Genomic DNA, 22,301 nt, shown 5'->3' on the forward strand with positions numbered 1-22,301 from the left:
CCCATCTATTTGCCATGAAGTGATCAGAACAGATGCCATGATCTTAGTTTTCTGAATACTGTTTTAAGCCAACTTTTTCACTCTCCTCTTTCACTTTCATCAAGAGGCTCGTTAGTGCTTCTTCACTTTCTGCCATAAGGGTGGTGTCATCTGCATATCTGAGGTTATTGCTATTTCTCCCAGCAATCTTGATTCTAGCTTGTACTTCATCCAGCCTGGCATTTCACATGATCTACTCTGCATATATGTTAAATAAGCAGGGTAACAATATACAGTCTTGACGTACTCCTTTTCCTATTTGGAACCAGTCTGTTGTTCTATGTCCTGTTCTAACTGTTGCTTCTTGACCTCCATACAGATTTCGCAGGAGGCAGGTCAGGTGGTTTGGTATTCCCATCTCTTGAAGAATTTTCCACAGTTTATTGTGATCCACACAGTCAAAGACTTTGGCATAGTCAATAATGCAAAAGCAGATGTTTTTCTGGAACTCTCCTGCTTTTTTGATGATCAAATGGATGTTGGCAATTTGATCTCTGGTTCCTCTGCCTTTTCTAAATCCAGCTTGAACATATGGAACTTTACAGTTCACGTACTGCTCAAGCCTGGCTTGGAGGTTTTTGAGCATTACTTTGCAAGCGTGTGACATGAGTGCAATTGTGAGGTAATTTGAGCATTCTTTGGCATTGCCTTTCTTTGGGATTGGAATGAAAACTGACCTTTTCCAGTCCTGTGGCCACTGCTGAGTTTTCCAACTTTGCTGGCATATTGAGTGCAGCACTTTCACAGCATCATCTTTCAGGATTTGAAATAGCTTAGCTGGAATGCCATCACCTCCACTAGCTTTGTTCGTAGTGATGCTTCCTAAGGCCCACTTGACTTCATGTCCCAGGATGTCTGGCTCTAGGTAAGTGATCTCACCATTGTGGTTATCTGGGTCGTGAAGATCTTTTTTGTACAGTTCTTTGTATTCTTGCCACCTCTTCTTAATATCTTCTGCTTCTGTTAAGTTTATACCATTTCTGTCTTTTCTGTGCTCTTCTATGAAATGTTCCCTTGGTATCTCTAATTTTCTTGAAGAGGTCTCTAGTCTTTCCCATTCTATTGTTTCCCTCTATTTCTTTGCACTGATCACTGAGGAAGGCTTTCTAATCTCTCCCTGCCATTCTTTGGAACTCCGCATTCACATGGGAATATCTCTCCTCTCCTAATTTGCCTTTCACTTCTTTTCTCGGCTATTCCCTTGTCAGACAACTATTTTGCCTTTTTGCATTTCTTTTTCTTGGGGATGGTCTTGATCACTGCCTCCTGTACAATGTCACGAACCTCTATCCATAGTTCTTCAGGCACTCTGTCTATCAGATATAATCGCTTGAATCTATTTCTCACTTCCACTGTGTCATCATAACGGGTTTGATTTAGGCCACACCTGAATGGTCTTGCCGTTTTCCCTACTTTCTTCAATTTAAGTCTGAATTTGGCAATAAGGAGTTCATGATCTGAGCCACAGTCAGCTCCCAGGCCTGCTTTTGCTGGCTGTAAGAGCTTCTCCATCTTTGGCTGCAAAGAATATAATCAATCTGATTTCGGCACTGACCATCTGGTGACGTCCATGTGGAGAGTCTTCTCCTGTGTTGTGGGAAGACGGTGTTTAACTTCCCTGGTGGCTCAGAGGTAAAGCATCTGCCTACAGTGGGGGAGACCTGGGTTCAATCCCCGGGTCAGGAAGTTCGTCTGGAGAAGGACATGGCACCCCACTCCAGAACTCTTGCTTGGAAAATCCCATGGACGGAGGAGCCTGGTAGGCTATGGGCCATGGGGTTGCAAAGAGTCAAACACAACTCAGCGACTAAACTTTCACTTCACTTTCACACAATGAATAATACTTATTAAATAGAATAAAGGAAAACAATACTATTAAAACAAAAATATTACATACTCATCTTACTTACTTAGAATGGAAAAATAAACTATAAATCTTACAAACCTGACAATCAAAAAAATCACAAAATTCAGCAAATGCCATCATTTTTTTGTTAAATTTCAGATACATTTTATAATTCATTCTTTACTATATTTTCTGATTATATACTCCAACAGCTATGAAAATTATCTTGGATTATTTGGTAATGTTTTCTACATGAAAAAAAGTGCTAATTCAGGTTTTCCTCTGACATGGTTGATCAAAATTTATGGGATTATTTTTCATGATTATTAGTGATTTAGAAATGTATCTTTCAACTTCAGAACTCATTACAGGTAATTTCATGTAAATTTTTGTAGTACATTGCAAATTTTTGTGCTAAAACCCAAAAAACATAATAAATCTATTTTATATAACTCCCATCAAAAAAGAAGACAGACTTTTCATTATGTAACTGTTATATACTGTATTATCAAGTATATTCCTGATAAGACAGCATTTATATTTCAATTAGGCATCAACAGGAACTGGATCCTCCATTTATAATTGTATAGTTCAGTTCAGTTCAGTTGCTCAGTCACGTCCAACTCTTTGAGATCCCATGGACTGTAGCACGCCAGGCCTTCCTGTCCATCACCAACTCCCAGAGCTTACTCAAACTCATGTCCATCGAGTGGGTGATGCCATCCAACCATCTCATCCTCTGTCTTCCCCTTCTCTTTCCACCTTCAATCTTTCCCAGCATCAGGGTCTTTTCAAATGAGTCAGTTCTTCACATTAGGTGGCCAGAGTATTGGAGTTTCAGCTTTAGCATCAGACCTTCCAATGAATATTCAGGACTGATTTCCTTTAAGATTGACTCGTTGGCAGAGAGCAAAGAAGAACTAAAGAATCTCTTGATGAAAGTGAAAGAGGAGAGTGACAAAGTTGGCTTAAAACTCAACATTCAGAAAACTAAGATCTCAGCATCTGGTCCTGTCACTTCATGGCAAATAGATGGGGAAACAATGGAAACAGTGGGAGACGTTATCTTCTTGGGCTCCAAAATCACTGCAGATGTTGACAGCAGCCATGAAATTAAAAGATGCTTGCTCCTTGGAAGAAAAGTTGTGACCAACCTAGACAGCATATTATAAAGCATAGACATTACTTTGCCAACAAAGCTCCATCTAGTCAAAGCTCTGGTTTTTCTGGATGTGAAAGCTGAAGTATAAAGAAAGCAGAAGTGATGCTTTTGAGCTGTGGTATTGGAAAAGACTCTTGAGTCCCTTGGACTGCAAGGAGATCCAACAAGTTAATCCCAAAGAAAATCAGTCCTGAATATTCCTTGGAAGGACTGATACGGAGGCTGAAACTCCAATAGTTTGGCCACCTGATGCGAAGAACTGACTTATTTGAAAATACCCTGATGCTGGGAAAGACTGAAGGTGGGAGGAAAAAGGGACAACAGAGAATGAGATGGTTGGATAGCATCACTGACTCGATGGACATGAGTTTGAGTAAACTCTGGGAGTTGGTGATGGACAGGGAGGCCTGGCTTGCTGCAGTCCTGGGGTTGCAAAGAGTTGGAAGTGACTTAACTGAACTGAACTCCTAATTTCAAAAATCAGAAAAACAATAATATGAGAATTCAGATTCTGGTCCCTAGACAAAAAGATTCCCCAATTAAAGAAAAAAAAAAGAGAGAGAGAGAGAGAGCTGGAGATGTGATGAGCATGAAGGGATTGGAGAAGGAAGCAAGGGTAAGGAAGGGTGACATGAGCCCTGATTTCTGGGCCCTGTGTCCTGTTCAGGACGAATCTCTGGACTCAAAATCCCAGAGAGAAGAAGATGCATAGAGAATCTGGGAAGAATGTGTCAGCATGATGGTGAGTTCAGTACCTCAACACAGCATGGCATCCCACACTTGTACACAGACCACTGAAGGGGCCAACCAGACAGGAAAGAGAGATGTGTCAGACCCGACTGTGGACTGAGGACTAGGCGGGAAGATGGCCATCGATGCAGATATCCCTGAGGGCAGGTGACATGAAGGGTCCACTCTCCTCGGATGCAGTAGAGGGGGTCACTTTTTACCCCCCAGTCTCACTGAGACACAAAGACACACAGCACCGCATCACTTTAAGGTGAGCAGCGCAGTGACTGTTTTTCAGCACAGTGATTTGACTGACATACATCATGAAATGATTATCACAAAAAGTTTAGTGAACATCCGTTACCTCATACAGATACAAAATAAAAGAAAAAAGGAAAAATATGTCCTTGTGATGAGAACTCTTAGGGTTAGTCTCTTAGCTTTCATATTCAACATACAGAAGTGCTAATTATGTTAATCATGTGGCACATTACAGCCCTAGTACCCATCTATCTTACAACTGGAAGTCTGTACCTTTTGATCACCTTTATCCAATTGCCTCTCCCCTGACCCTCTCCTGGGCTGTGAGTTTGTTTTTTTCTTTAGATTTTTTTTAATATAATTGACCTACAAACACAATGTTAATTCCTGGATGCAACATATTGAATGGATATTTCTATGGATTATAAAATGATCACCACAATAAGTCATCTGTCATCATACAAAGATATTACATTACTACTGACTATACTATCCAGGCCGTACATTTCATCCTCAGGACTCATTTATTTTGTAACTGGAAGTCTGTACCTCGTAATCTCCCACAACTCTTTCTCTAACTTCTTCCACCCTGCCAGACTGGCAGAGCACAAATAGATATCAAATCAAGATATAAAATATATAAGAATTATAAATAGAATTATAGATAGAATTAAGAATTAAAATAACAAAAACAAAAAATTATACGTGTGTACACACACACACACACAAAATAGATCTTGCCTACCTGAACTGAGCCCTGAAGAGCAAGCATATCTTCTACACCTGGTTATCAGGGGCCACGCCATTCCATTATAAGCATTCAAAAAATGACTTTTCCTTAGAAAAATTGAAGATTTTATAAGTGGGAGAAAAAAAAATCTCAAGATTCACAAGGGAATTTTGGGTAACTCTCAGTAATTTAGACAAGTTTCTTTCACGAAGAAAGACATCAAATTTAATGTATTCTAGGTCTATGTATTTCACACTTTAAGAGGGAAAAAAGGTGTGTTTAATTATAAATCTATTACTATAAAAGTTACATCATTAAAACATCTAGGCTTAAAATTGTCATTAATGAGCCTTTTTTAAAATTACAAACATGAGAACCTTGATATTAATTTTAAATATATTGGCTATATTCTAGATGAAATGACTTTTTATGAGGCTCATATTATTCTTAGTCCTTAGACTTGCATAAATTTCATAGAACATTAGAACATCAATTTTAAATTGGCAAATATGCTAGGTCACTAGCTGTATGTGTCTAATCTGGCTGATAATCAAAGGCATATATAGTTCATTTTTTACAGAATTGCATTCAATTAGCTGAAATTACAATTTCGAGCTAGTTGAATGCACCAGCCATACTCTTATTACCCTGTAATAAATGGTCTCCACAGAGCCTCGCTTAGAGATGAGATACGCTGAGAGGAATTCGTACATATAGGAAATAAATTCAATCACGAGGTCTGTTCCACCTGCGCCCTCCTGCTACGTCACTTCAGCCAGGTCCAGCTCTCTGCGACCTTACGGACTGCAGCCTGCCAAGTTGCTCTGTCCGTTGGATTCTGCAGGCGAGAATACTGGGGAGGGTTGCCATGCCCTCCTCTGGCGAATCTTCCCGACCCAAGGACCAAACCCTTTTCTCCTGCGGCTCCTGCGTTGGCAGGTGGGTTCTTTATCGACAGCGCCACCTGGGAAGCCCACATTTCACCCTGGGCTTCATTAAAGTCCTCTCAAAAAAGTCACCGGGAGGGACTTGCGGGGGGTCCACTGCTTGACTCCAGGCTCCCAAAGCAGCGAGCACAATGGAATCCCTGGTCGGAAGAGCCCACATGCCACGTAATATGGCCCAAAAAAGCTGCCTGTGCACTTGAGAGAAGCTGGACAGGCCCCTGGTTCGGTGCGGCGCCAACACGCGGGCACCCGGTTCCCTGAGGCCAGGAGGACTGCGCAGCGCGGACAAGCTGCCCGGCCACGTTCCCATGGAAAGAACCTGAAGCAGCAGCTCACACGCGAGAAGCTCGCAAGAAGCTCCCGCACAGGAGGCCAGGCGTCGTGTGGGCTGAGGACGCGCGTGGGCTGTAACCGTGGCGAGCCTGGCTCTGCGCCCGCTGCGCTGGCCGACGGCAGAGCAAGCACGGCGCCTGTCAGTGACGCGCGGCGAAGCATCGGGCGCCGCCGCCGCACGTGGGCGCACGCCCCACGCAGCCCGCGGGACACCGCGCTGGCGCCCTCAGAGCGCGGTCGGAGAGGGGGTGTCTCTCCCACCACCCTGGTCCACCCTCCGTCCCTGCGCCTTCGGGCAGAACTGTAATTAAAAATAACATCACCGTTTAAAATGGTAATTTAAAAATACACGCACACCTCTGCGGTGACTAGTCCCAACTGGCAGTATCAAATGTCTGTACGGCCAACCTTTTAACGTAAGCACCTAAGGTGTTGATGTTCGTGGTGCGTGCTGATCAGTTGCTTGAGTCGTGTCTGATTCTTTGCAGTCCCATGGACGGTCGCCGGCCAGGCTTTTCTGTGTCTGTGGGCTCATCCAGACACGGATACTGGAGGGAACTGCCACGCCTCCTGAGGGGAACTGTTCACGGTTCAGTTCAGTTCAGTTCAGTGACTCAGTCGCGTCGACTCTGTGACCCCATGAACTGCAGCACGCCAGGCCTCCCTGTCCATCACCAACTCCTGGAGCTTACTCAAACTCATGTCCATCGTGTTGGTGACGCCATCCAACCATCTCATCCTCTGTCGTCCGCTTCTCCTCCTGCCCCCAATCCCTCCCAGCATCAGGGTCTTTTCCAATGAGTCAGCTCTTGCACCAGGTGGCCAAAGTACTGGAGTTTCAGCTTCAGCATCAGTCCTTCCAGTGAACACCCAGGACTGATCTCCTTTAGGATGGACTGGTTGGATCTCCTTGCAGTCCAAGGGACTCTCAAGAGTCTTCTCCAACACCACAGTTCAAAAGCATCAATCCTTCGGCACTCAGCTTTCTTCACAGTCCAACTCTCACATCCATACATGACCACTGGAAAAACCATAACCTTGACTAGACGGATCTTTGTTGCCAAAGTAATCTCTCTGCTTTTTCTTTTTCTTTTTTTTCTTTTTAAACCATAGCTTTGACTAGATATCTCTCTGCTTTTTAATAGGCTGTCTAAGTTGGTCATAACTTTCCTTCCAAGAAGTAAGCATCTTTTAATTTCATGGCTGCATTCACCATCTGCAGTGATTTTGGAACCCCAAAAAATAAAGTCAGACACTGTTTCCACTGTATCCCCATCTATTTTCCATGAAGTGATGGGACTGGATACCATGATCTTAGTTTCTGAATGTTGAGTTTTAAGCCAACTTTTTCACTCTCCCCTTTCAGTGTCATCAAGAGACTCTTCAGTTCTTCTTCACTTTCTGCCATAAGGGTGGTATCATCTGCATATCTGAAGTTATTGCTATTTCTCCCAGCAATCTTGATTCCCACTTGTGCTTCATCCAGCCCAGCGTTTCTCATGATGTGCTCTGCATATAAGTTAAATAAGCAGGGTGACAATATACAGCCTTGATGTACTCCTTTTCCTAATTGGAACCAGTCTGTTTTTCCATGTCCAGTCCTAACTGTTGCTTCCAAACCTGCATACAGGTTTCTCAAGAGGCAGGTCAGGTGATCTGGTATGCCCATCTCTTGAAGAATTTTCCACAGTTTATTGTGATCCACACAGTCCAAGGCTTTGGCATAGTCAGTAAAGCAGAAATAGATGTTTTTCTGAGACACTCTTGCTTTTTCAATGATCCAGCAGATGTTGGCAATTTGATCTCTCGTTCCTCTGCATTTTCTAAATCCAGCTTGAACATCTGGAAGTTCATGATTCATGTACTGTTGAAGCCTGGCTTGGAGACTTTTGAGCATTACTAGCGTGTGAGATGAATGCAATAGTGCAATAGTTTGAACGTTCTTGACATTGCCTTTCTTTGGGATTAGAATGAAAACTTATCTTTTCTAATCCTGTGGCTACTGCTGAGTTTTCCAAATTTGCTGACATATTGAGTGCAGCACTTTCACAGCATCATCTTTCAGGATTTGAAATAGCTCAACTGGAATGCCATCACCTCCACTAGCTTTGTTCATAGTGATGCTTCCTAAGGCTCACTTGAGTTTACATTCCAGGATGTCTGGCTCTAGGTGAGTGTGAGTGATCACACCATCATGATTATCTGGGTCGTGAAGATCTTTTTTGTACAGTTCTGTGTATTCTTGCCACCTCTTCTTGATATCTTCTGCTTCTGTTAGGTCCATACCATTTCTGTCCTTTATTGAGCCCATCTTCGCATGAAATGTTCCCTTGGTATCTCTAATTTTCTTGAAGAGATCTCTATTCTTTCCCATTCTATTGTTTTCCTCTATTTCTTTGCATTGATCATTGAGGAAGACTTTCTTATCTCTCCTTTCTATTATTTGAAACTCCACATTCAAATGAAAATATCTTTCCTTTTCGCCTTTGCTTTTCACTCTCTTTCACAGCTATTTGTAAGGCCTCCTCAGACAGCCATTTTGCTTTTTTGCATTTCTTTTTCTTGGGGATGGTCTTGATTCCTATCTCCTGTACAATGTCATGAACCTCCATCCATAGTTCATCAGGCACTCTATCAGATCTAGTCCCTTAAATCTATTTCTCACTTCCACTGTATAGTCAAAAAGAATTTGATTTAGGTCATACCTGAATGGTCTAGTGGTTTTCCCTAACTTTCTTCAATTTCAGTCTGAATTTGGCAATAAGGAGTTCATGATCTGAGCCACAGTCAGCTCCTGGTCTTGTTTTTGCTGACTGTATAGAGCTTCTCCATCTTTGGCTGCAAAGAATATAATCAAACTGATTTCGGTGTTGACCGTCTGGTGATGTCCATGTTTAGAGTCTTCTCTTGCGTTGTTGGAAGAGGGTGTTTGCTATGACCAGTGCGTTCTCTTGGCAAAACTCTATTCGCCTTTGCCCTGCTTCATTCTGTACTCCAAGGCCAAATTTGCCTGTTACTCCAGGTGTTTCTTGACTCCCTACTTTTGCATTCCAGTCCCCTATAATGAAAAGGACATCTTTTTGGGGTGTTAGTTCTAGAAGGTCTTGTAGGTCTTCATAGAACCATTCAACTTCAGCTTTTTCAGTGTCACTGATCAGGGCACAGACTTGGATTACTGTGATATTGAATGGTTTGCCTTGGAAACGAACAGAGATCATTCTGTCATTTTTGAGATTGCATCTGAAAACTACATTTCAGACTCTTTTGTTGACTATGATGACTACTCCATTTCTTCTAAGAGATTCCTGCCCACAGTAGTAGATATAATGGTCATCTGAGTTAAATTCACCCATTCCAGTCCATCTTAGTTCGCTAATCCTAGAAAGTCGATGTTCACTCTTGCCATCTCCTGTTTGACCACTTCCAATTTGCCTTGATTCATGGACCTAACATTCCAGGTTCCTATGCAATATTGCTGCTTACAGCATCGAACCTTGCTTCTGTCACCAGTCACATCCACAACTGGGTGTTGTTTTTGCTTTGGCTCCATCCCTTCATTCTTTCTGGAGTTATTTCTCCACTGATCTCCAGTAACATACTGGGCACCTACCAACCTGGGAAGTTCATCTTTCAGTGTCCTATCTTTTTGCCTTTTCATACTGTCCATGGGGTTCTCAAGGCAAAAATACTCAAGTGGTTTGCCACTCCCTTCTCCAGTGGACCACATGTGACCATTAGGAACAAGAGTATTAAAATGTCATCAGTAGGAGGATGGGTACAGGAGAAAACATATGTTTTTTGAAAAGGCATGATGAGTGGAAAAAAATAAAAGTACTGTTAGAAGCAAAGTTGGTTACAATGGTGTCATGTAAATACCAGTCATTACTGATTTAAAAACTGCACAAATTATTTATATGCCTACATACATACCCTGTCAATGACTAATGTCTTCAATGTGCAGTTAGTAGGACTATTAAGACAATTAAGAACTTTTAAAATAATAGATTCCTAAGCTTTCTGTTATTAACAATCTAAATCATACAACTTTATGGGAGAAGTAAGCCAATTCAGGCATTCCAAATAGTTTTATTAGAAATTCTTCTAGTTCTGGTTTCACTGAGTGATCTATCACATTCTGAGAAAATAGCAGGGTTTTGAAAGTCGTCATAAATAATCTATTCCCTTATCAAAGGGAATATTTTTGCTACATGCATTTACAAACATAAGTTCAAACTTGTCAAAAAGATGTGATATAATGGTGCTGAAATTGCTGAGGTTACTTATCTCTTTTATTTCTAGAATATCTCAAAGAACTCAGCCAAACTTTTGTGCAGAGGGAACAAAAATAAGGAGAGTGGATTAAAAATTGATTTGAGATATTCTATGGACATTATTTCATTAGTTTTAAAAATGAAACTAACAATCACTTAAAACATTCTTAAATTTTTTTTTCTTTGTTAGTTTGGTCAGATCAGAGTTCAACTGGGATTAAAATTTAGTGTATTCTGAGTCATTTCTAAAGAAGAGTCAGTACCCTTTAAGAACTGCTGCTACCAGAAGAGAGACAACCAGCCAGGTAGGTTAAGAATTTAATTAAACTATAACAAAGCCAAGGGCAAGAATTGCAAATCCATGCTTTCTGAACTTCAGAAATTTACACCAAGCTGACCTTTTAAATTAATGTTGGTTTACTGTACCAATGTGTAAGAAATTCACCCACTCTCTAGGCATTTGTTTGTAAACTTAAGCCATAGCAGGACAGATCAAAATCAAATATTCAAGTGCCTACTGTATGCCAAATCCTGGGTGAGATACTCCAGGGGCTTTCCACACTTTAAATGCTTTTAATAAGATAACCTCAAAAATGATTTTTGACAAACTCATTCTTCACCTGCTGTTCTAACTCAAGCTGCTCTCAGAAATAATATTCAAGGAAAGAGTACATCTGAAACACCATGACCCTAATCATCTACTCTCATACCTCACAATTGCGAGTAAATAGCCTGTCAGGGGCAAATCCAATTTTTTCTTTGCTGTCAAAAACCCTCCAACCAAGCCTGTAACTTCTTTAGACATATTTTTATAGAGAGTCAAGTTCACAAAGTATGAATGACTATGAATGATCTTGCTATTTTTAGCTGATATTCCTGTGTATAAATGCACCTAAACTATTCTCATGTACACACATGTGCTCATACTATTAATGTTATTCATTCAGAATATTTAATCATAGAATTTCCTCTCCACTTAAAATATTTTGTTAAACAAAAGAGGACTGATGTGATTGAATGATGGCAAGAAAACCCATGTCAATCACACTGTGAGATGATCATATGCATAATTTGAAATTAGGAGACTCCTGGGGATCTTTGCAAGATTTCACTGAAGAAGTACACAGCTTTTGGTGGATTCATAACCATTAATCTTCCCTTTTATTTGAATAATTATATATCTATCAACTGAAAGTGAATTATAGAATGTCATTTGATCATAGTCAGTCATTGTGATGGAGTCAACCAAGAGGCCAGGTGTTCCAGCCATAAAACTAATCAGTCAAAAATTTTTGAGAACACTGAAGAATATGAATTCAACTGTTTCACTATGGAAGTACACTTGCTATGCACATAAAGTGAATGCTTATAAGTCAGATATTACTTTTGCTTTAAATAATAAAACTGATGCTATATTTCTAAGAAAGTATAAATAAAGAAAAACAATATGTTAAATCTTTAAAATCTCTCATTTTTTACATTGTTGTTTAAAACTTTTATTCCTTTTAAAGCAATTATTCTATTTCTGAGAACTTACTCTAACGAAATAATTAGAATTCTACTTAAATTAGAACTTTTTTCTGAGTATTATTTAGAAGCATAAAATTATATAAATAGCCTGAGTATCACTCATTAAAAGATTAATTTGTAAATTATGGCAAATTTATCTAACAGATAAACTCATTCTTTAAATAATATGTTTTCAAATAATTTTTGATACTTAAAGAAATTTTCATGGTGTAGTGTTAAAAAAGCAAAACAGTAAAATAAAAGTATATACATTATTTAACATTTTATATATATAAATGTACTGAAAAGAGGACTTGAAGAGAATAAATTAAAATGACATCTGTGCAACTCTATGAATAGTAAGATTATATAATTTCCTTTTTATACTATTATGTACTGTACACATTTCCTGTGATAATCTTATAATACTTTTTATTCAGCATATCATTATTTCTTTTTTAAGAGGACAGGCAAAAGGAAACGCTTGGAGGTAATGGAAGTGTTTCTGGCACAGGCTATGTTGACTGAAAAAAAAATGTACAACTTTAAAGTTGAAAGGAGTTCCCTGGAAGTCCAGTGGTTAAGACTCCATGCTTCCAATTCAGGTAGCATGGGTTCAATCCCCAGTCAGGGAACTAAGATCTCACATGCCATGTGACAAAAGTAAAAGAAAAAAAAATAGAGTTGAGAGTTATGTTTTATTCGGTGGACAAAGCTGAGGACTTAAATCTGCAATGTGATTTCTCAGATAGCTCTGATGAACTGCTCCAAAGAGGCAAGGCAGGGAGCCCAGATATACAGGACTTTTTGCATTGAAGACTAGGTATCTGGAACATCAAAAAACTACTGTTAATAAAAGAAAACCAGGCATCTTAAATTAGAGAATTTAGTGCTCTTCTACGTATGGAAGATGCAAGCATTTGAGCTCACTGAATTCATTCCTTTGATACGCACCTCAGCGCTCTGGGGCCCTATCTCGGGCTCTTTCAGCATGAGTTTCCTCGGGGTGCACCGCCAGGCGTGGAGCTAGGGTGTCTGCCATGGCTGGTGATGCAATGGCGGGCATTATGCTTCCATCCTGAGTTCCACCAGGGCTCCCCGTAGAGTGGCTACAGTGACCGATGGCTGCAAGACCCTTCGTTTACTGTTACAACAGGCAGCATGTTTAGTTCACAGTTGTGACGATAATTTCACACGTGTTATCTCCAAACTCATCAGATTGTTTACATCATTTCTGTACATCTTTTTGTATGTCAATCATACATACCTCGATAGAGTGTTCTTTTAAGAGATATTTTAATTGTTAATTTTGTTTAAATATTTCTAATACTCAAAATTTCATTAACAATAAGAACTAGATGTATGCAAAAGTATCTTGAAACACTTCACAGTATTTCATCCATCCAAAAATGTTATGTGCTAGATGCTACAAATCAATGATTTTTTTTTATAATTGCTGCTTTATTTTTAAATTTAAGTACTTAGTATTTTAACAAGTGTTGTTTACTGGTTTTTTTTGTTTGTTTATTATATTTTTCTTAGTTTTTTTCTTGTCTGAAAGTATATTTTGTTCTTCCACTAAAGTAATCAATAACCATGAATGGTTACTTGATTAATATATTTACATAAGATCTAGTTGCCACTCAATTATGAAATGAATGTTCCACAGCAACCTCTTCTAAAGTACTGTCTATCATAAATTGGTTCCATTATCAAATAAGTTTGGAAAACACTACTTAATATCTCCCACCACTTTCCAACTTAGAAAGTTAGAATTTAAACATGGAGAGTTCTTGAGAAGTACAGTTGTATAAGAACCTGTATGACTTTACTTAGTCAACTCTCCCAAAACTTGTTTTTTATAGAATCCTTTCCTAGAATATTTATTTTAGTAATCTGAAAAACTAGTGTTTGGGAGCAGTGCTTAGCAAGATTCAATCTGTAAAATAATCACCTGGGGAAAATGTTGCACTTGGTAATCTGAACTAGTCAGTCAAGGATGAGGTTTGAGAGTCTGCATTTCTAACAATCTGCCTGGCAATGTCTGCACTGCACATTTGCTGACCACACTTTGAGTCCCCATATGAGACAGAATAGACTCTAGCAAGTGGCCAAAAGCCTGAGACATACCCTACAACCACACACAACCATACCCTCATTTTTTTATTCCAACTAATATTTTTTTATTCCAACAGATTTTAAGTATCAAAGATTATAATTGCACATTGTTGAGAAGTATGGAACAAAATACAATGATTGCAGGACAACTGTTTTACAAAATTGTGTTGGCCTCTGCTCTCGTCAACACGAAGGAGCCACAGGTATAATCCGTCCCCTCCCTGCTGAACCCGCTCCAGTCTCCCATCCAATCCCACCCCTCTAGGTCGTCACAGAGCACGGGGCTGAACTCCCTGTCTTACACAGAGAATTCTCACTTGCTTTCTACTCTATTTATGGTAATGTATATGTTTCCATACTATTCTCTCAATTCGCCTCACTCTCTCCTTTCCTCACTGTGTCTGCAAGTATGTTCTCTATGTCTGCATCTCCATTGTTGCCCTGCAGATAGGTTCATCAGTACCATCTTTCTAGATTCCATATGCATTCAACTAATATCCACCATTTTTTAATTTAAACTAGCATTCTTTCATTAGATATTTATTGACTACACAGGTATTGTGTCAGGTGAGTACTAAACATTATGTTTAAAAATTAGTATCTGAAAAGGTAATTGCTTTAGCTTAGAGAAATGTCTAATGTTGCCTTTCCACATGGGTTAATTCATAGTCCAAACAACCTGGTTGAATCTGTTATTGAATGGGCACTTATCATTAAATGCCTGAAGTTCAGGTTGGGCTCTTGGAAGCAATTAACTCAGATAGAAGCTCATCTGCATGGAGCACCTTAATTTGTATCAGCATTTCTTTTTGAGGAGTCCATAACTGCTTTGTTATGTCAACTTTGAGACCAAGAGTGAACTTCTGCTAATTTTCTAAAGTCATGTAAATTATCTTAAAGACAAAGAACACAAGGCAAGACTCTACCCGTGGACATCACCAGGTAGTCACACCGAAATCAGACAGATTATAGTCTTTGCAGCCAAAGGTGGAGGCGCTCTTACAGGCAGCAAAAACAAGACCGGAGGCTGACTGCGCCTCAGATCATGAACTCCTTATTGCCAAATTCAGACTTTAATTGAAGAAAGTACAGAAAACCGCTAAACCATTCAGGTATGACTTAAATCAAATCCCTTACAGTTATACAGAGGAAGTGACAAATAGATTCAAGGGATTAGATCGGACAGAGTGCCTGAAGAACTATGGCGGAGGTTCATGACATTCTACAGGAGGCAGTGATCAAGACCATCCCCAAGAAAAAGAAATGCAAAATGGTTGTCTAAGGAGGCCATTCAAATAGCAGAGAACAGAAGAGAAGTGAAAGGCAAAGGAGAAAAGGAAAGATATACCCATGTGAATGCAGAGTTCCAAAGAACAGCAGAGATAAGAAAGGCTTCTTCTGTGATCAATGCAAAGAAATAGAATGGGAAAGACTAGAGATCTCTTCAAGAAAATTAGAGCTATCAAGGGAACATTTCATGCAAAGATGAGCACAATAAAGGACAGAAATAGTATGGACCTAACAGAAGCAGAAGATATTAAGAAGAGGTGGCAAGAATACACAGAAGAACTGTACAAAAAAGATCTTCATGACCCAGATAACTACAATGGTGTGATCACTCACCTAGAGCCAGACATCCTGGTATGTGAAGTCAAATGGGCCTTAGGAAGCATCACTACAATCAAAGCCAGAGGAGGTTATAGAATTACAGCTGAGTTATTTCAAATCCTAAAAGACGATACCGTGAAAAAGCTGCACTCAATATGCCAGCAAATCTGGAAAACTCAGCAGTGGCCACAGGCCTGGAAAAGGTCAATTTTCATTCCAATCCCAAAGAAAGGCAATGTCGAAGAACATTCAAACTACCGCACAATTGTACTCATCTTACATGCTGGCAGAGTAATTCTCAAAATTCTCCAAGCCAAGCTTCAATAGTACATGAACTGTGAACTTCCAGATGTTCAAGCTGGATTTAGAAAATGCAGAGGAACCAGAGATCAAATTGCCAACATCCGCTGGATCATCAAAAAAGCAAGAGTTCGAGAAAAACATCTACGTTTTCTTTATTGACTACCTCAAAGCCTTTGACTGTGTGGATCACAACAAACTGTGGAAAATTTCTAAAGAGATGGGAATAGCAGACCACCTGACCTGCCTCTTGAGAAGTCTGTTTTCAGGTCAAGAGGCAACAGTTAAAACGGGACATGGAACAACAGACTGGTTCCAAATCGGGAAAGGAGTACGTCAAGGCTGTATATTGTCACTCTGCTTATTTAACAAATATGCAGAGTACATCATGAGAAATGCTGGGCTGGAGGAAGCACAAGCTGGAATCAAGATTGTCAGGAGAAATATCAATAACCTCAGATACACAAATGACTCCACCCTTATGGCAGAAAGCAAAGAACAACTAAAAAGCCTGTTGATGAAAGTGAAAGAGGAGAGTGAAAAAGCTAGCTTAAAACTCAACATTCAGCAAACTAAGATCATGGCATCCGGTCCCATCACTTCATGGCAAATAGATGGGGAAACAATGGAAATAGTGAGAGACTTTATTTTGGGGGGCTCCAAAATCACTGCAGATGGTGACAGTGGGCATGAAATTAAAAGACGCTTGTTCCTTGGAAGAAAAGCTATGACCAACCTAGACAGCATATTAAAAAGCAGACATTGCTTTACTAACAAAGGTCTGTCAAGTCAAAGCTATGGTTTTTCCAGTAGTCATGTATTACTGTGAGAGTTGGACTATAAAGAAAGCTGAGCACCAAAGAATTGATGCTTTTGAACTGTGGTTGTTGGAGAAGACTCTTGAGAGTCCCCTGGACAGTAAAGAGATCCAACCAGTCCATCCTAAAGGAAATCAGTCTTGAATATTCATTGGAAGGATTGATGCTGAAGCTGAAACTCCACTATTTTGACTACATGATGCGAAGAACTGACTCACTGGAGAAGACCCTGATGCTGGGAAAGATTGAAGGTGGGAGGAGAAGGGGACGACAAAGGATGAGATGGTTGGATGGCATCACCAACATGATGGATATGAGTTTGAGTAGGCTCTGGGAGTTGGTGACAGACAGGGAAGCCTGGCGTGCTGCAGTCGACGGGGTTGGGACACGGCTGAGCGCCTGAACTGAACTGAATAATGAAAGTTATTGTTGTTGCTGTTCAGTCACTAAGTCATTTCTGACTCAGTTACCCCATGACTGTAGCACGCCATGCTCCTCTGTCCTCCAGTATCTCGGCGTTTGCTCAAACTCACGTCCATCAACCTGGTGACGCTCTCTAACCACTCCATCCTCTGTCGCCTGCTCCTCCTCTTGCCTTCAGTCTTCCCCAGCATCGGGTCTTTTCCAGTGAGTTGACTCTTCACATCAGTTGGCCAAAGAATTGGAGTTTCAACCCTAGCATGAACCCATTCATCAGTCCTTCTTATGAATAGTCAGGGTTGATTTCCTTTAGCATTGACTGGCTTAATCTCTTTGCAGTCCAAGGGACTCTCAAGAGTCTTCTCCAACACCACAGTTAGAAAACATCAATTCTTCAGCATGGTACAGCTCTCACATCCATACATCACTACTGGAAAAATCATAGTTTTTTCCATGTGGACCATTTGCATCGCTTAATTTTTATTTGTCTAAAGCAGCAGTCTCAGACAGGGGCAAATTTATGCCTCAGGGGACACCTGGCATTGTCTGGTGACATTTTTGGTGTTGCACTCTTTACATGGGGGGAGGGGTGTGTTCCACTGCAATCTAGTGAGTAGAGACCAGAATACTGATATACAACACACAGGACTGTCCCCCATGACAAAGTATTCTCTGGCCCAAATCAATGCCCTGATCTAGGTTAAGAATTTGTGCTTTTTTCTAGTATCTTCTTCAATCTGATTCAAGTCATAGATAGGAAAGCTTAGAAAAATAATGTGCAAAGTCCTAAACCTTGTTTCACCTAGGGTAGATTTAATGCTGATTTGCAAACAGAAGTGAATAAGAGGGAAACTATACTGGTCATCGGCTCTCTGGGGAAGATGAAGGTGCTCAGCCGTCTTTATTGTCCAACTCTAAGAAGTTACTAAGAAGTTCAGTGGCTATGGTCACAGGGAAGGGATTGGGCCATTATCTAGTTATAAGTGGTCAGTATGTCACTTTGCATGTGTACATGTTGGGTTTCTATAAACCAGTGAAAAGGCTAAGATTTTTCACAGCCCTTTTAGGAAGAAAAAAAAATCACAATTTCAAAGTAGGTGCCAAAATAGTCATGAAAAATGGCAGACAGTCCTCCCAAGTTAAAGCTGTATGGTAGTGAACAATGTGCTTAATCTCTTTGTTCATCCAGACCTGAGTTGAAGATTAAAATTAAGATAACATATGATGACGAGAATGAATTACTTTCTGCCCAAACGTCCTTGTTATTCAACACACTGATGCCAACTATTTTCCTACCCCAAACCCAACATTAAGACTGTTTTAGGGATATCAGATATTCACTCAGTGTAAGAATAAAGTTAATTAGGAAAAAGGACTGGGTGAATCAGGAAGATATGGAAAGAGGACAGTGGTCAGAGAGAGCTCTAGTCTGGTACAGATCAGGAACCATTTCAAAGCCCAGAGAAACAGAATAGACACCTGTAAGAATGGCTTATCCAGATTCAACATGAATATGATTGCTGACTACATGGAATGTTACATAGGACCAGGCAGTTCTACATGAGCATTTCATTACACTGAGCTCAGAAACTAAGGGTTGTGAATATGCTTAGACACATAAGCAACATATGGTTGCATAGATGACATGCCATTTTTATGAGTATAGTAGGCAACCAAACTTACCATGTTATGTCTCAATTTTATCAATACACAAAACCACTAGAGTAACAAAAAGGAGTATGTATATTGGGAATTTTATTTTTTTAACTTAACTGATAATGTGTCTATAAAAATTAACAGTTTGAACTAGAGAAAGATGTAACAGTGGGTTCTTTGAAATGTAGGTTGTATAGATTTGAAAGTAAAAAAAAATAATTGGACGTGGTGGCATATGCAGAACTAAATAACAGGATTCAAAATGTGCTGTGATGTGCTTATAAAAATTAATAGAGTGATGACTGGGGAAGAGTGCTGTTCCAGTAGATTCCTTGGGATGTAGAATATGTCGGTTTGAAGTGAAGAGCAATTGAACGTGGTGGTATCTGGACAGCTAGATGACAGGACTCAGATGCTTAATCGGGTTTCCATAGCTTTAACCCAGCCAAAGTAGCTGAGATGGGTAGTGCATGCCGGGGCAGCTAGGGATCCCTGGAGAGGCTGTCACCTTCAGGGGGGACCAGGTGCACTGGGCACAGTACTGAGAACAAATGAGACTCTGAGAAGGACGGTGGAGGTCAAAACACAACCGTACTGAGCAAGGACGGAAGTCGGTGTGTGCCCAGCCGTCAGGAGGAGCCCATACGACTCCACGGCAGGAGTCATGACTAGAAGGACACTGGACGTTTAGAAATAAAAATCTGACAGTGGCACCAGGCTTAGGAAAAAAGTAGTTTAAGGCCGGTAATTGAATTTTTCACTACAGGAGAGCAATGCAGTTCATGGCCCAATGGCATCAGAAGCATTACCTGGGCATACATTTAAAGCTCAGGCAGATGAGCTCCATGCGTCTGAGTCAGCAGCTCCTTGCTGTGTATTGTAAAAAGCTTCTACGAGTTTCCAGTTTGACTGAGGTGCACACTCAAGAATGAGAAGCCCTGTGGCTGAGATGAGAAATGCCACACAGTGGGCAGCGGTCCCAGACCTCCATGAGCTGGTCAAGGACACAGCCAGAGGGGGTCTGCAGCATCTCCTCTCGGGGCACTACACGAACCCCTGCCTGTCAGGGTCCCCCCGGGAGCCTGGTCAGATCATACCTCATATAAGTGACTTCTTCAGTTTATTTTCTTCTGTTACAATCACAATACAGTGTAATGTGAAATAGAAAGTATCTCGTAAGTACGTCATTTTAGACGTCATGACATTTCTCTACATTCAAAATAAGCTCAATAAATACTTGTTTGAAGGAACTAACAGTATTAGAGAAAAAGATGGAAGAAAAAGAAGATGCCTGGTTAAAAAACAATATAATGTAAAGGATGGAAAACTATTTTATATTCAAATAAGAACCAGTTAATAAATAGAAAAAAAATTCATTCAAATGTATAACAAAGAAATCAAACCAAAAAAAAAGTAATAATCTAAGATAAAAAATGTTCAGACCTTATGTGAAGAAAAAGTCAACATTCTGGTAATAAGTATAAAAAGTGATTAATAGAAGGATATCTTATTCTTAGTAAGATACAACATTAAAAACATTTATAAGTTTTATAAATTGGTGACATTTATAAGTCACCAATCCTAATAAAAACTGCAAATAGGTCTCCACTTCTTTTTTATCTTTCCAAGAAATAATAGTCAAATATATATAACATAAAATTCACCAGTTTAACCATTTTTAAGTATAGGTTCAGTGGCATTAGGTACATTTACAGTTTTCTGCAACCATCATCACCATCCACCTTCAGAACTTTTGTTTTCTCAAACTGAAATGTATTAAACACAATTCTCCATTTTTCTGCACCCTCCAGCCCCCAGCATCTCCCATTATACTTTCTCTCTTTATTAATCTGACTTACTCTAGGTATCTCAATGAAGTGGAATCATACAATTTTGTCATTTTGCCACTGGCTTATTCCATTTAGCATAATATGTTCAAGGTTTATCCATGTTGTAGTATGTGTTAGAATTTTCTTCCTTATTAAAGATGAAATATTCCATTGTATGTATATACCACATTTTGTTTACCCATCCATCAATGGACACTTGGGATATTTCAGCCTTTTTGCTATTGTGAATAATGCTATTATGAACATCCATGCAAAACTATCCATTCGAGCCCTGCTCTCTATTCCTTGGGGTGTATACCCAAAAATGAAATGGTCAGATCATATGCTAATTCTATTACCTTCAGAATAATCAATTTCAGATTAATCAATTCATTTTTTAAGGAATCAGCATCCCATTTTGCCAGTGGCTGAACCACTTTATATTCCCAAAAGCAATGCACATGGGTACCAATTTCTCCAAATCTTCAACAACATTTGCATCTTCTGTTTTTCATAGTAGCCATCTGAATGGATGTGAAGTTGTATCTCACCATGGTTTTGATTTGCATTCCCCTAATTACACCTGATGTTGAGCACCTTTTCATGTTCTTACTACCCATTTATATACCTCTTTTGGAGAAATGTCTGTTCACATTCTTTAATCAGTTCAGTTGCTAAATCATGCCCAACTCGCTGCAACCCATGGACTGCAGCACGCCAGGCTTCCCTGTCCATCACCAACTCCTGGAGCTTGCTCAAACTCACATCCATTGAGTCGGTGATGCCATCCAACCATCTCATCTTCATCCATCTCATCCTTCTCCTCCTGCCCTCAATCTTTCCCAGCATCAGGGTCTTTTCCAATGAGTCAGCTCTTCGCATCAGGTGGCGATGTGAAAAGTATTGGAGTTTCAGCTTCAACATCAGTCCTTCTAATGAACACCCAGGACTGATCTCCTTTAGGATGGACTGGTTGGATCTCCTTGCAGTCCAAGGGACTCTCAAGAGTCTTCTCCAACACTACAGTTTAAAAGCATCAATCCTTAGGCACTCAGCTTTCTTCACAGTCCAACTCTCACATCCATACATGACCACTGGAAAAACCATAGCCTTGACTGGACAGACCTTTGTTGGCAAAGTAATGTCTCTGCTTTTTAACAGGCTGTCTAGGTTGGTCATAACTCTCCTTCCAAGCAGTAAGTGTCTTTTAATTTCATGGCTGCAATCACCATCTGCAGTGATTTTGGAGCCCAGAAAAATAAAGTCTGACACTGTTTCCACTGTTTCCCCATCTATTTGCCATGAAGTGGTGGGATCGGATGCCATGATCTTAGTTTCTGAATGTTGAGTTTTAAGCCAACTTTTTCACTCTCCTCTTTCACTTTCATCAAGAGGCTCTTTAGTTCTTTGCTTTCTGCCATAAGGGTGGTGTCATCTGCATATCTGAGGTTATTGATATTTCTCCCGACAATCTTGATTCCAGCTTGTGCTTCCTCCAACCCAGCTTTTCTCATGATGTACTCTGCATATAAGTTAAATAACCAGGGTGACAATGAACAGCCTTGACGTACTCCTTTCCTGATTTGGAACCAGTCTGTTGTTCCATGTCCAGTTCTAACTGTTGCTTCCAAACCTGCAAACAGATTTTTCAAGAGGCAAGTCAGGTGGTCTGGTATTCCCATCTCTTGAAGAATTTCCCACATTTTATTGTGATCCACACAGTCA

The 22,301-nt window shown here is 40.0% G+C and overlaps 1 long non-coding RNA gene across 1 annotated transcript; it reads left to right on the forward strand.

Annotated features, from left to right (window-relative positions):
* The first annotated feature begins 6,258 nt into the window (after window positions 1–6,258).
* LOC110148030 (uncharacterized) lies at window positions 6,259–22,005 on the forward strand. The gene is made up of 4 exons (XR_011483446.1): window positions 6,259–6,463; window positions 10,509–10,623; window positions 14,023–14,148; window positions 19,514–22,005. It is a non-coding gene; the product is annotated as an uncharacterized lncRNA (long non-coding RNA).
* Window positions 22,006–22,301: the final 296 nt, after the last annotated feature.

This window comes from Odocoileus virginianus, chromosome 25, assembly GCF_023699985.2.
Source record: "Odocoileus virginianus isolate 20LAN1187 ecotype Illinois chromosome 25, Ovbor_1.2, whole genome shotgun sequence".
Classification (NCBI taxonomy): Eukaryota; Metazoa; Chordata; class Mammalia; order Artiodactyla; family Cervidae; genus Odocoileus; species Odocoileus virginianus.